The following is an 11841-nucleotide window of genomic DNA, read 5'->3' as shown; positions in this document are numbered from 1 at the left end:
GTCAAAACAAACAGTAAAGAAACAACCTACTCTGCGGTTACAAATTACAAAAGAGGAGAAAGAAAGTGGCTCCCAGGGGCTCGATGCAGGCCATTGATGAGAGTGGACATCATGAGGTTTGCAGAGCTGAGCCCTGGCTGGAAGGAGCTGATGAGACTGGAGGATGCCCATCATTTTGTGTCTGTGCTCATAGCTGGCCCCTCACCCCCATCTTGATGACAATTCTGTGGTTTTGAAAAATTAAAAAAAAATAAACCTCTTTCAAAGGAGTGGCTCATACTTCCCAAATATCAAAGCAGATTTCTTATGTCATATTTTTACTGGCTACAAATTGGCTTCTCTTTTGGAAAATGGGAGGGCATACATGGTCCTTTCCCACCAACCTGATGCTCCCTCGATGCCATGTTTGTGTCTGTGAACCTCGGGTGTTTTCAAGCACAGGCTGGCTGGGGTTTCTTCTCCCTTGCTTCAGTTCCAGTCATGTAAGATTTATGAAGAAGCCTCTGGGTTACTGCCCCTTGCACATGACTTCTCAGGCTCCTTGCCTGACAGCCCCACCCAACCCAATACACCAGAGAGCTAGCTTCTAAACCCAGAATACCAGTAACTCTTGACCATGGAATGCCTCATCTTAATTCTCTACCTTTGACCTTTCATCCAAGGAGTACCAGGCTCAGACTACATCATATTTTGTCTGCTCAGGTGATTTTTCTCCTGTTGTCTGTTGATCCAGTGAATTGCACTGAGTGATTCTTGAATTTTAACCAACTTTGCATTTCCAGAGTATTCCTCACTTGGCATTATATATTTAAGTGTCATTGGATTTGATTTGCTAGTATTTTGCTAAGGGTTTGCTGAGTGTATGTTCATGAGGGATGTCAGTGAGTAGATTTCTTTGTAATGCCTTTGGTTTTGTTTAGATGAAATATGAATTGGGTTATACTCCTTCCTCTTACATATTCCTAAAAAGTTGTGTAGAATTCATATTATTTACCCTTTGAATGTTCGATAGAATTTTCCAGTAGACCCATTATTGTGTGGTTTTTCATATTCTTGGGAGGTCTATATAACACAAGGTCCTTCTTGGATGACTAAGTGTCCTTCTTGGAAAGACTGGGAGGGGCTTTCCACTTAAGGTCCTTGCGAATGAGTAGCCAGAGAGAGGATTGCCCCCCATCCCAACCACATCTGGAGGGCTTCTGCTCTCTGATCACTGCTGGGGTCATCTGATTTATCTGCAGGCTGTGATGTCCCAGAATCTCTGGGCTACAGTGTGGGGCAGTGGAGAGAACTCATGCTATGGAGTCAGCAGGAGCGAACTAAAACCTCCAACTCTCACGCTTAGCAGTTGTGTGGCCCTGGGCACACATTCTCAAGCCTCCCAGAGCCTTAGCTCCTGCATTTGTAACTAGGATGGTATCTTTTAGCTTGTGGCAGTTGTTAGGATGGAATGAGATAATGCTTGCAAAATGCCCTTCACAGATTTCCTTTTCTTTCTTAAAAAATACTTTTGAAAAGATTGACTTGATAATAATTGTACATATTTAGGGTGTACAGTGTGATATGTCAACTCACGTAATTGTCAGATGATTAGATCAGAGTAATTGATATAGCGATTCCCTTAGCCATTTATTGTATTCTTTGAGAATATCCAGAATGCTGTCCTCTTGTGGTGCTGGAATACAGTTAATCATTGTTGGTCAACGTCATCCTACTGTTACCATGGAACACGAGATGTTGTTCTTCCTGCCCAACTGTACCTCTGCACTTTGGCACATAGGCTTTCAGTAAATGCTGGCCTCCTTTCCAACGATATAGGGACACCCAATTTTACTCACACTGTGGGTCCTATCGGGAAAAAGTCTACTTTACCACCTCCGAATCTGGGATAGAATTTTTGGAAGGGTGTCAGAAATGCAGACAGAGGTCTGTGTGTGTGTGTGTGTGTGTGTGTGTGTGTGTGTGTATTTTTGCCATCTGTTCAAAAGACATATGATTTACCTTGAAAATGTTCACACTACAGAATTATGCGTGCATGGGAAAAATTTGTTATAATGCTCCAATTCTTCTGCTTCTTTCTAGGTGGAGAGAATGCCCTCTTCAGTTGCTGAGGCTCCAGAAAGTGGTTCCTTAACGGGGAAACACAACAGGCAGCTATTCAAATTCTAACTCCAGCCCAGAACGATGGTTCTTTTTGATTGAAAAGAAAAAGTCATGAGTCAGCTGCTTAGGAAAATGCCTCTCTGATGGTATTAGTGCATAGAGGCAATTCCATCAGCCTGGGAAGCACATTTTCAGGAGACAAGATTGGCAGGGCAGAAAGGACAGAATATTAATAAAGCCCTCAGAGGGGCCAAACTGCTGTTCCAGTTCTGAGCAGCAGAGGGAGCAGTGGTCACCTGAACCCATAGTCAAGAATAGCAATCTCCAGAGATGTAGAGAATGAACTTGGCCCCTTCTTGTTGACTGTTGTAGAGTCCAATAGTTTATTAGAAAAAATATGCTTCTCCACTTCACTGGGAAGAATCAGAGGATGAAGGATGGTCACTTACACTAAAAGCCAGCACTCTGCTTAAAGCTTGTACTGTTCTGTAGGCACTTGTATGTATTAATTAACTCACTGAATTCTCATGATGGCAGTATGAGGTTGGCAAGCATATCGCTGTGCCTATTTCGGTGCTGAGGAAAATGAGGCACAGTGAGGTAAGTTGACTTCACCAAAGTACCACAGCCAGTCATTGGCAGAGCCAGGGCTTGAAGCCAAGTTCTTTTTCTAAAGTCTGTATTCTTTTTTTTTTTTTTTTTTTTTTGACAGGCAGTGAGAGAGAGACAGAGAGAAAAAGTCTTCCTTTTCCATTGGTTCACCCTCCAGTGGCCGCTGCAGCCGGTGCACCATGCTGATCCGAAGCCAGGAGCCAGGTGCTTCTCCTGGTCTCCCATGGGGTGCAGGGCCCAAGGACTTGGGCCATCCTCCACTGCACTCCCAGGCCACAGCAGAGAGCTGGACAGGAAGAGGAGTGACCGGGACAGAATCTGGAGCCCCGACCAGGACTAGAACCCCAGGTGCCAGCGCCGCAGGCGGAGGATTAGCCCATTGAGCTGCGGGGCTAAAGTCTGTATTCTTAACTATGAGTAACAACTTGCATTTGTATTTGTGATCCAGTTTGATGTTACAAAACTTCTATGAGATAAGCACATTTTATCACCACTCCCACTAGGGAGAGAATGAGAAGGGAGAGAGAGATAGAGATAGAGATAGGAGAGTGAGAGAGAATGAACTTTGCTAACTTTGGGCCTAAAGTGTTCTAAAGACATTTCAGTGCTAATATTGTAGGATTCTGTGCCTCATATGATTGGTCAATAGCATGGAGAAAGTATCAGTGAGTAGCACTCAGTTCCATTTCTTCTGACTCCAAGTCCTGTGCTTTTACCTCCATAGTTTTTCCTGCATACATCCTTCCTCTAAGTAAGACTCAGAGTGGGTGTGAAGCCTTGTCCCTGTACTGCAGATGCCCTGGACCACCCTGATCTCTCCCCTGCTTGAGCCTTAGCCAGTGGATCCAGAAGCACAGGGTGTAACTGGACCCCGGTGGCCTTGACCTTGGGTCTCTCTAATTCATCTGGGGAATTGCGTTTTTAGGAAGCAAGACAGATGGACAGAAGAAACAGACAATTTGTGCTACTGAATGGGAGAGGTGATGAAAAGTCCTTTTCTCTCTGAGCTTTTCTTTTAGTAAAATTTGAATGGTATACTCTCAAAGGTCTCTTTTAGGACTGACATTCTATAAATCTACAAGTATGGGCACCCTATGCAACCCGAAGGAATGGCTCCAATGCAAACCTCAAAAGTGTTGATGTTTTGGTTGAATGAGTTCATGTGGGTCACTGTTCTGGGACTGTAGGATTTATAGAAGCACCCATGTCCTCACTGGGTGTCAGAAGCACAACCTGTTGTGACACCTCTGATAGTGGGCATGCACACCTGTGTTAGACTCAGTAGACAGATGCTTTAGGTTGATGATGATGTAGTAATGCTGATGATAATAGCATTTTTAAACTCGCTGTTAAATTCTGGGTCCTGTTCTGAGCATTCACATATATTTTTATTTTTATCTTCACAACCATCCTATGAATATGTCATTGCTAACCCCGTTTAATAGAAGGGGAAATGGAAATTTAGTAACTTGATCAGGTCAAAAGATTATAAATAGTGAGACAGAACTGTTCTGCTAGTCTTTCTGGCTTCAGGGTCATACTGTTTGCTTTCTTCAAGGTAGTCTGGGCAGCAAGATTGATTGACAGATCTATCTATCTATCTATCTATCTATCATCTATATCAAAATATTTTTGGTGGCCATATTCTCTTAATGAAGGAAGCATCACTTAGACATATACTCTGACACAAGCATCCTATGTTGCTGCAGGCAGAGAAATGGAAATGTTATCTAATATTTGCATAGAACTTTGTCACTGACAAACTGTACTGCCTTCTCTATTCTTACACGCTCCCCAAAGGCATGTCTTTCCTGACATTTCATAGTTTACAAGAGACAATATAAGACAAGCTATCAATTTCCAATTGAGGAAACCAAGGCCCAGACAGTTAATGGATTTATCGTTGTCATCAAGAAAGTAAGATGAGAAGGGGCAGTGTTTCGGTGCAGCAGAATAAACTTCTACTTGCAATGCTGGTATCCCATATAAGAGTACCAGTTTGAGTCCCAGCTGCTCCATTTCCAATCCATTTCCCTGCTAATGTGCCTGAGAAAGTAGCAGATGATGGCTCAAGTACCTGGGAACCTGTCACTGATGTAGGAGACCCTGATGGAGTTTCTGGCTCTTGGCTTTGGTCTTGTCCAGACCTGGCTGTTGCAGCCATTTTGGAGTGAACCATTAGCAGATGACATGACATCTCTCTCTCTCTCTCTCTCTTCTCTCTCTCTCTCTCTCACACACACACACACAATTTTTCAAATAATAAAAACATCTTTAAAAACCCTGAAATATAATAAGTTGGGGATATAGAAGAGGTTTCAAATGTTTCCATTTATAGTCCACTACTCTTCTCAAGATAAGTCTTTGTGAAGAGGTAGCTGTCTTTCTCTGTGTAGCACCACAACATTGTAAAAACCCCAAAATTGGCCAACCTATTTCATGGGATAGTCTTCTATTATATGACAAGGCTATTGAAAGAAATGAAGTTATAATTTTTTGGCCAATCTACTTTCCATTCTAAAAGCATAATGCTGTTGGGAGTCTTTGGTGTCGTGCAAAGAGCTTGGGATTTGCAATCAGTCCTAGCTTCCCAAATTACAAATGACACAAACTAAAGCAAGTGTTAACCTCTCTGATCCTCACTTCTCCCATCTGTTGGCTGACACAATCATACCTACCTGTTGGGTTGTTATAATTATGATACGATGTGTATATGGTGTGTACAGTTCCTGGAAGACTGCAAGATCACTGTGGGAGTTAAGTAAATGTGATGCTTGTCTCCTTCCTTCTCTCTAGAGTGTACTTTCCAATCCACTTCCTGATCTCTAAAACTGTCTCATAACATAGTAACTAATAACAGTGGAAACTAATCTTTATACTAATGCACAATCCATCTGGGAGAAAGCCATTTCTCCTTAAATCAGGACTAATCAATGGGCCTCACGGCCCAGCTCTGTCCTGCCATGTGCTTGTAGGAACAGATGGAAAATGGTCTGGGCAGATGGAAAAACTCCATTTTCCAACAGGAATTATTTATTTGTGAAGTTTGAACCACTTGGAATGAATATTTTGAATTAGGAGGATGAAATATTGTAAGATGCATAACAGGACCTTGAAATAAAGTAACACACTGCAGTTATTGGTGTCATTGTGAGGCAGGGAGTAGGAATAATAACAGCGGTTTTAGAATATGGTCCAAACACATCAATTATTTACCTGTGGATGTCAATGATTTTTGAAGTTGTTCTTTGGATAGTGTTATTCCCCAGGCCCTTCCAAAAAAAGGCCATTCTCGTGGCAAATTCCTTGTCTTTTGATCAGGTTAATATAGAACACGAACCTTATAAAATACACAGCTACCATTGTGGGACCTGTCTAGTGTGAGACACATAGCTTATATCCAACCCTTATGATAATCCCACACAGGAGGTTATTGAAAGCCTCTTTTGTAGATAGAGAAACTGAAATTCAGGGATGGGAAGTGAGTGACTCACTTGAATCACACAGGTGGTATTGGCAGAGTTTTTCCTGTCTCTGTTCTTGCATCTCTAACTTGCTTCCCAGATGGATTCTGAGTAATGGTCACATCACACTCTTTTGCCCTCTGTATGAGCCTTAGCAAGGCATCAGTTCTCCAAGATCTTATCCTGCTTTTTCTGACTTTGCCTTCTTCCTTTTCATCTGGGATATCATGCATATATGTAACCATAGTTCACAATCCCCAGAATACTGGATGGATTCCTATCTCAGGGATCTTTTCATCTTTCTTGTCCTACTAGAAAGGTCATTTCTGTCACTTTCACCCTCATTCTGGCAAATCGTTTCTTTATCAGGATTCAGCTCAGTTGTCACTACTCTGGGACGCCTTCTTGAACCACAGGCACTTTCCTACTGCCAAGCTGAACCCATGTGTCCCTCTGTTAGGACCAAGCGCTCCTGGTTTTCCTAACTTTTCTCTCAAGCAGCATTTACACGCTATGGCACTTGACAGCCTTGATATCTGCCTTTGCTAACAGATTGTGATCCCATCCTGCCCTACTCATCTCTGTGTAACAAGTACCTGGTAAGCACCAAGTGCAGTGAGGCATCTGTTCTCACTAAACCTATAAATAAATGAATGAATAGACTGATGTATCATAATAACAAATGGTCCTTCTGAAGCATCTGAGTATTTTTGAGTATTTGTGGTGGCCTCAGGTCAACTGCAGTTAAGTTGTCTATGTAAGAATGAGTCACTAATGCCTCCTTAGGGTTGAAGGTAAGCTATGGTGCTGGCTGAGTGATATTCTTAGAGTGAGCGGCTGGACCAGGAGAGCGGTAGATGGAAGTGGACTTGTATTTTCTGACCCCCTAAGTACCAGGGGAAGAAGCTTCCAACAGACCAATTCCAGTCAGGGATCAGGGATCAGTATTGGAAGGAAATCCCATTGGCCATGGGTATTTTGAAGAGCATTACTGAGGAAGTCTGCCTGAACATATCTTCAGAAATCCATTCAAACTATTTACTGAGGGCTGTCAAGTAGTAAGTACAAATACTTTTTGAGTAAAAAAGAGAAATATGCAGGACTGAGCCCTTTGTTATATTCCAACACAAAGGGCCCCAGAAGAAAGCTATACCCAAGCCATTCCTGGTCCCTCCAGGCAGCCCAAAGCAGGGGCCAACATAGGCTTGGGAGCTGGGAATATTTCTGTTTGAGTCATGGTTTTCCTACTATTTTGTTGAGTTTCACCTCCTTAGACATAAAGCAGAAATAATTGTCTTGTTTGAGGGCTGTGTTGAGTATTGGGTGAGATCACATACCCTGGCCCCACAGCATATCTGAAATATTAACATTTCCTCTCCACTTCCATGAGGTACAGTGAGTCTTGGCCTGAGGCATCAGGAAGTAAGTCCCAACACTCACCATCTGTGGGACCAGAGTTTTTTGCATTCTGCCATTTTCCAGTCTGGCTCTTGGAATGGAAGTGGAACTGCTGCTCTAATAATAATAATAAACAACCAGGATGCAGTAGGACTGGCAGATCTAGCAAGGAATAGTTGTGCTGAAGGAATGCAGACCCTCATCTCAGTCTCCAGCTCACCTTCTTTCTTTACCAAAGTCACAGAACTTCTCTGAGTTTCAGCATTCTCATCTGAAAATAGTCACCATTCTTCTTTGATTCTGCCCTACTCTTGACGATTCTTGTGTCACAAATCAATGCTTCCAGGGAGGGGGTGAATAAGGAGACCTGATCACCCTTCCAGGGGCTGAGTGTAGATTGGACTTCACACTTTGGATGAACTGGACTTTGCTGTTGATCTGAATGAGAAACAGCAGGGGTGGAGTTAGAACCCTCTAGACTTCAATCAACTGGAGAAGGTGTTGGCATGATTACAAATGTGGACATGGCTATAAAAGGACAGAGAAAAATCCATATAATCTAGAGGGAATGTTAACCTAGGTTAAGGTTGGTGAAGATCTGAGAACTTCTTGGATTCTTCATAGCCAAAATATTCTGTCTTTCATCATAACTGATACTGATAGCTTTTCATCTACCTTGAGTGTCTCTAAGATCAGGAAACTACCAACATTAGAAAGCAGCCTACTTCATTGTTCATAATTTCTTATGGACAATGCTTTTTTCTTTTAATCAGGATGAACCAAAGTCCATTGCTCTATAATTTCTCTTGCTCATCCCTGATTCCTGGCCCCCAAAAGGAAAAATTTCTCCTACCTGCCATTTGTTCCTTCACTCTCTGTCCCACGTGATGAACATAGTGCCATGGCTGAGTAAGGATTAAAAGGTGTTGTTAACCAAGGTCGATGCTGGTGGGAGTAGTTGAGAGAGCTGACTTGGGATGGGCTGTTTTTTTTTTTCCTAGGGGCTGTAGTCCAGGATGTGGGTTATGGATACTTTTATATGATAATTATACGATAAAGGACATATGGTTAGGTCTTGCAGAATAAACAGGAATTCAAGAATTAAACGTGAGAAAGCACATATCATAAGGAGAAAAATTACATGTGTAAAGATGAAATATCATGAACATTAATCATATCTTTAGGAAGAAGTGAGGTACCCACGTGGCTGAACTAAAGATGGGTAAACAGTGGCAAATGAGGCAGGAGGGATGGACGCTGGTGAGACCAAGGAATACAATGAGATATTTATCTCTAAGAAGACATTAGCTAAGGTACTCTTGGTCTTATTTGGTGAGTAAGGGTAGTCATTTAATTAATTTGCAGTTTTGTGACACTTTTTTTTCAATTTATTCAACAATATTATTCAGGGCTCTGAAACTTTGGCAGCACAGAAAGATCTGAGACACGATATAAGCTTTATATGTATTTGAAGAATCAATATGTACTGTAGGTGGCTTGGAAGACTTAAGGTTCTGGAACTTTACCTAGGACAGGATTTCTTGTACAGTCTTGTGTAGAATGCTAGTTTGGAAGTATGACAAAATAATATCTGCAAATAAAAATACCTTGGTTGAATAACTTTGGATTGAACAAGGGTATGAGAATAGTTTTGTATGGGTTTGTTTAGTTGTACTGTGCCTTGAACATTGGAACTCAACAAGGGAGAAGGGTTATTATCAATGGTGTTTCCCAAACTATCTTGAACCTGGAGCGCGTGTCTGGAAGAACATCTCTTGAATTTAGTGTTCCAGGAAATACATTCTGAGAAATAGCTATTTGTATATCAAAGTAAATAAGTTAAATGACCTTTATTTTTAAAAACATGGTGAAATAACACAGAGATAGGGAAAAACGTAGTTCTTTCTTAAAATATCTGACTATGATGGGCCGGCGCTGTGGCTCAGTAGGTTAATCCTCTGCCTGTGGCACTGGCATCCCATATGGGCACCGGTTCTGGTCCCAGCTGCTCTTCTTCCCATCCAGCTCACTGTTATGGCCTGGGAAGGCATTGGAAGATGGCCCAAATCCTTGGGCCTCTTCACCCACTTGGGAGACCCAGAGGAAGCTCCTGTCTCCTGGCTTCGGACCGGCACAGCTCCGGCCATTGCGGCCATTTGGGGAGTGAAACAGTGGACGAAAGACATTTCTCTCTGTCTCTCTCTCACATTGTCTGTAACTCTACCTCTTCAAATAAATAAATAAAATCTTTAAAAAAATCTGACCATGAAGGAATATATGCCACTGTAGTTTACATTCCCTTGGTGAGAACTTGTAAAAAAGAATCCATCCCTAGATACCAGGAGGGGTTGCAAAAAGAGTCCCTACTGTACAGTTACTTTTTACCTTGAATTCCCCATGGAATTCCCCATGGAAGAGAGAACACAAAATTTGGCCAACAGCTAGCTATTTCTGCCAACCTGGGGAAAGAACTGGAGCCTTCATGACTGAGTTGGAGAAAGCTCAAACTGAAGAGCATACAGATCTTGCTGGGTCTTATCTCCCTTTCCTCTTACCTGACAGGTCTGTCAGTAAGCTCAGTTGAGATTTGTCATGATCATAGATGATCTCACATGATTGATTGCTTATTTTCCATTCATTGTCAAAGGTTTAGTTTTGTTTATGTGTATTTCATGATGAGATCTGCAATGTTGGTTTTTTATCTGTTTTATGTTGCCTTTACCCTACATTCTAGTCTACTATCAAAGAGATTGTAAGCTTGGGGTAGAAGGAAAAAAGAACATAGAAGTGGCACAGATTGATCTTTAAAGCTGCTATTAGAAGCGATATATTATGGGAAGCGGGATACACAGCAGACTCATAGAATGGCAGATGCCCTAAATAGTAATCTGGCCTCAGAATCAGCCCTTAAGGCATTTGGATCTGGCTAAAAGGTCCATGAGAATTTCTCAGGTATGGAAAGCCAAGACACTGTGGCAAAGAAAAATGTCCTAAATGAAAAATCTCTGTGAGTGAGATCCCAGCGGAAAGAACTGGCCATCAAAGAAGGAAGTACCTTTCTCTGAAGGGAGGAGAGAACTTCCACTTTGATTATGGCTTTGTCTAAAGGTCAGAGTTTGTGAACTCAAGAGGCTCCCATAGCCTTGGCAACTCATGACAAGAGCCTCGGGTGATTACTGACGTCATAAATAAGAGTGTCAATTGTTAAATCAACAACGGGAGTCACTGTGCACTTACTCTCCATGTAGGATCCTTAATATGTTGTACTATGCGAATTAACAGTAAAACTAGTATTCAAGCAGTACTTTATATTTTGGGTTTCTGTGTGGGTGCAAACTGTTAAAATCTTTACTTAGTATATACCAAGTTGATATTCTGTATATAAAGATAATTAAAAATGAATCTTAATGAAGAATGGGATGGGAGAGGGAGTAGGAGATGGGATGGTTTGTGGGTGGGAGGTTGGCTTTGGGGGCAAAACCACTATAATCCAAGAGTTGTAATTTATATTTATTATTTATTAAATTTATATTTATTAAATAAAAAGTTTATGTTTACATTATATTTGTTAAATTTATTTTCATAAATAAATTTATATTTATTAAATAAAAGTTTTTAAAAAAAGAAGTGCTATGTTAGTTCTATCTAACTTCATGGATGGAAGTAAGTTATTGGATACAACAAGGTGGAGTTTATGTTTTTCTGATTGAGGGGCAAGTTGTGAGTCACAGGCCAAGACTGACACCAGTTTAGTAGTAAAGTATTGTCCCTGGGGAGAGGAATTAAATTTTGGACAATAGTTATTTGAAAAAACAATGCAATCTGCCATACAGAGGACCAAAATTTTCAGCTTTGGAGGTTAAAGTACTGGAAAGTCTGTGGAATTTCCCATCAGTTTCAGGCAGGAATCACTCTTTCAGGTATTGACACTCACTCATCATGAATAGAGTATATCTGTGAATCTCAAAGGTCAGATCCCACCCATCTGGAGCTATTCTCAGCACCTCTGCAGTCTTCAATTGTCAATACTGTCAGCAGGGCATCAGTCATGATGAGGGAAGGATCCCACATCCTGGGATGGGATGTAGAGAGAGAAGGAAGGGTACATACAACCTAGGATACTTCTGTATATATGGGAGGGGGCAGCAAATCTTGATAAACTATCATGATTATCTCTAACATGCATATGCTTTTCCCATTCCTGAGAAGGTCACCTTGCTTCTCAACACCCCAGCTGAGCTTAAGTGTCTTCTTTCCCAGGAAG

At 41.6% G+C, this 11841-nt stretch overlaps 1 long non-coding RNA gene across 1 annotated transcript; it reads left to right on the top strand.

Moving 5' to 3' along the window:
* Positions 1–600: 600 nt before the first annotated feature.
* On the top strand, positions 601–11064 carry LOC138850420 (uncharacterized). Its single transcript, XR_011390158.1, has 3 exons — positions 601–702; positions 2083–2703; positions 2816–11064. It is a non-coding gene; the product is annotated as an uncharacterized lncRNA (long non-coding RNA).
* The last annotated feature ends 777 nt before the right edge of the window (positions 11065–11841 follow it).

Source organism: Oryctolagus cuniculus, chromosome 7 (assembly GCF_964237555.1).
Source record: "Oryctolagus cuniculus chromosome 7, mOryCun1.1, whole genome shotgun sequence".
In the NCBI taxonomy this organism is placed as follows: domain Eukaryota; kingdom Metazoa; phylum Chordata; class Mammalia; order Lagomorpha; family Leporidae; genus Oryctolagus; species Oryctolagus cuniculus.
Note: the sequence above shows the minus strand (reverse complement) of the source record. Positions and strands in the feature narration are given on the sequence as shown.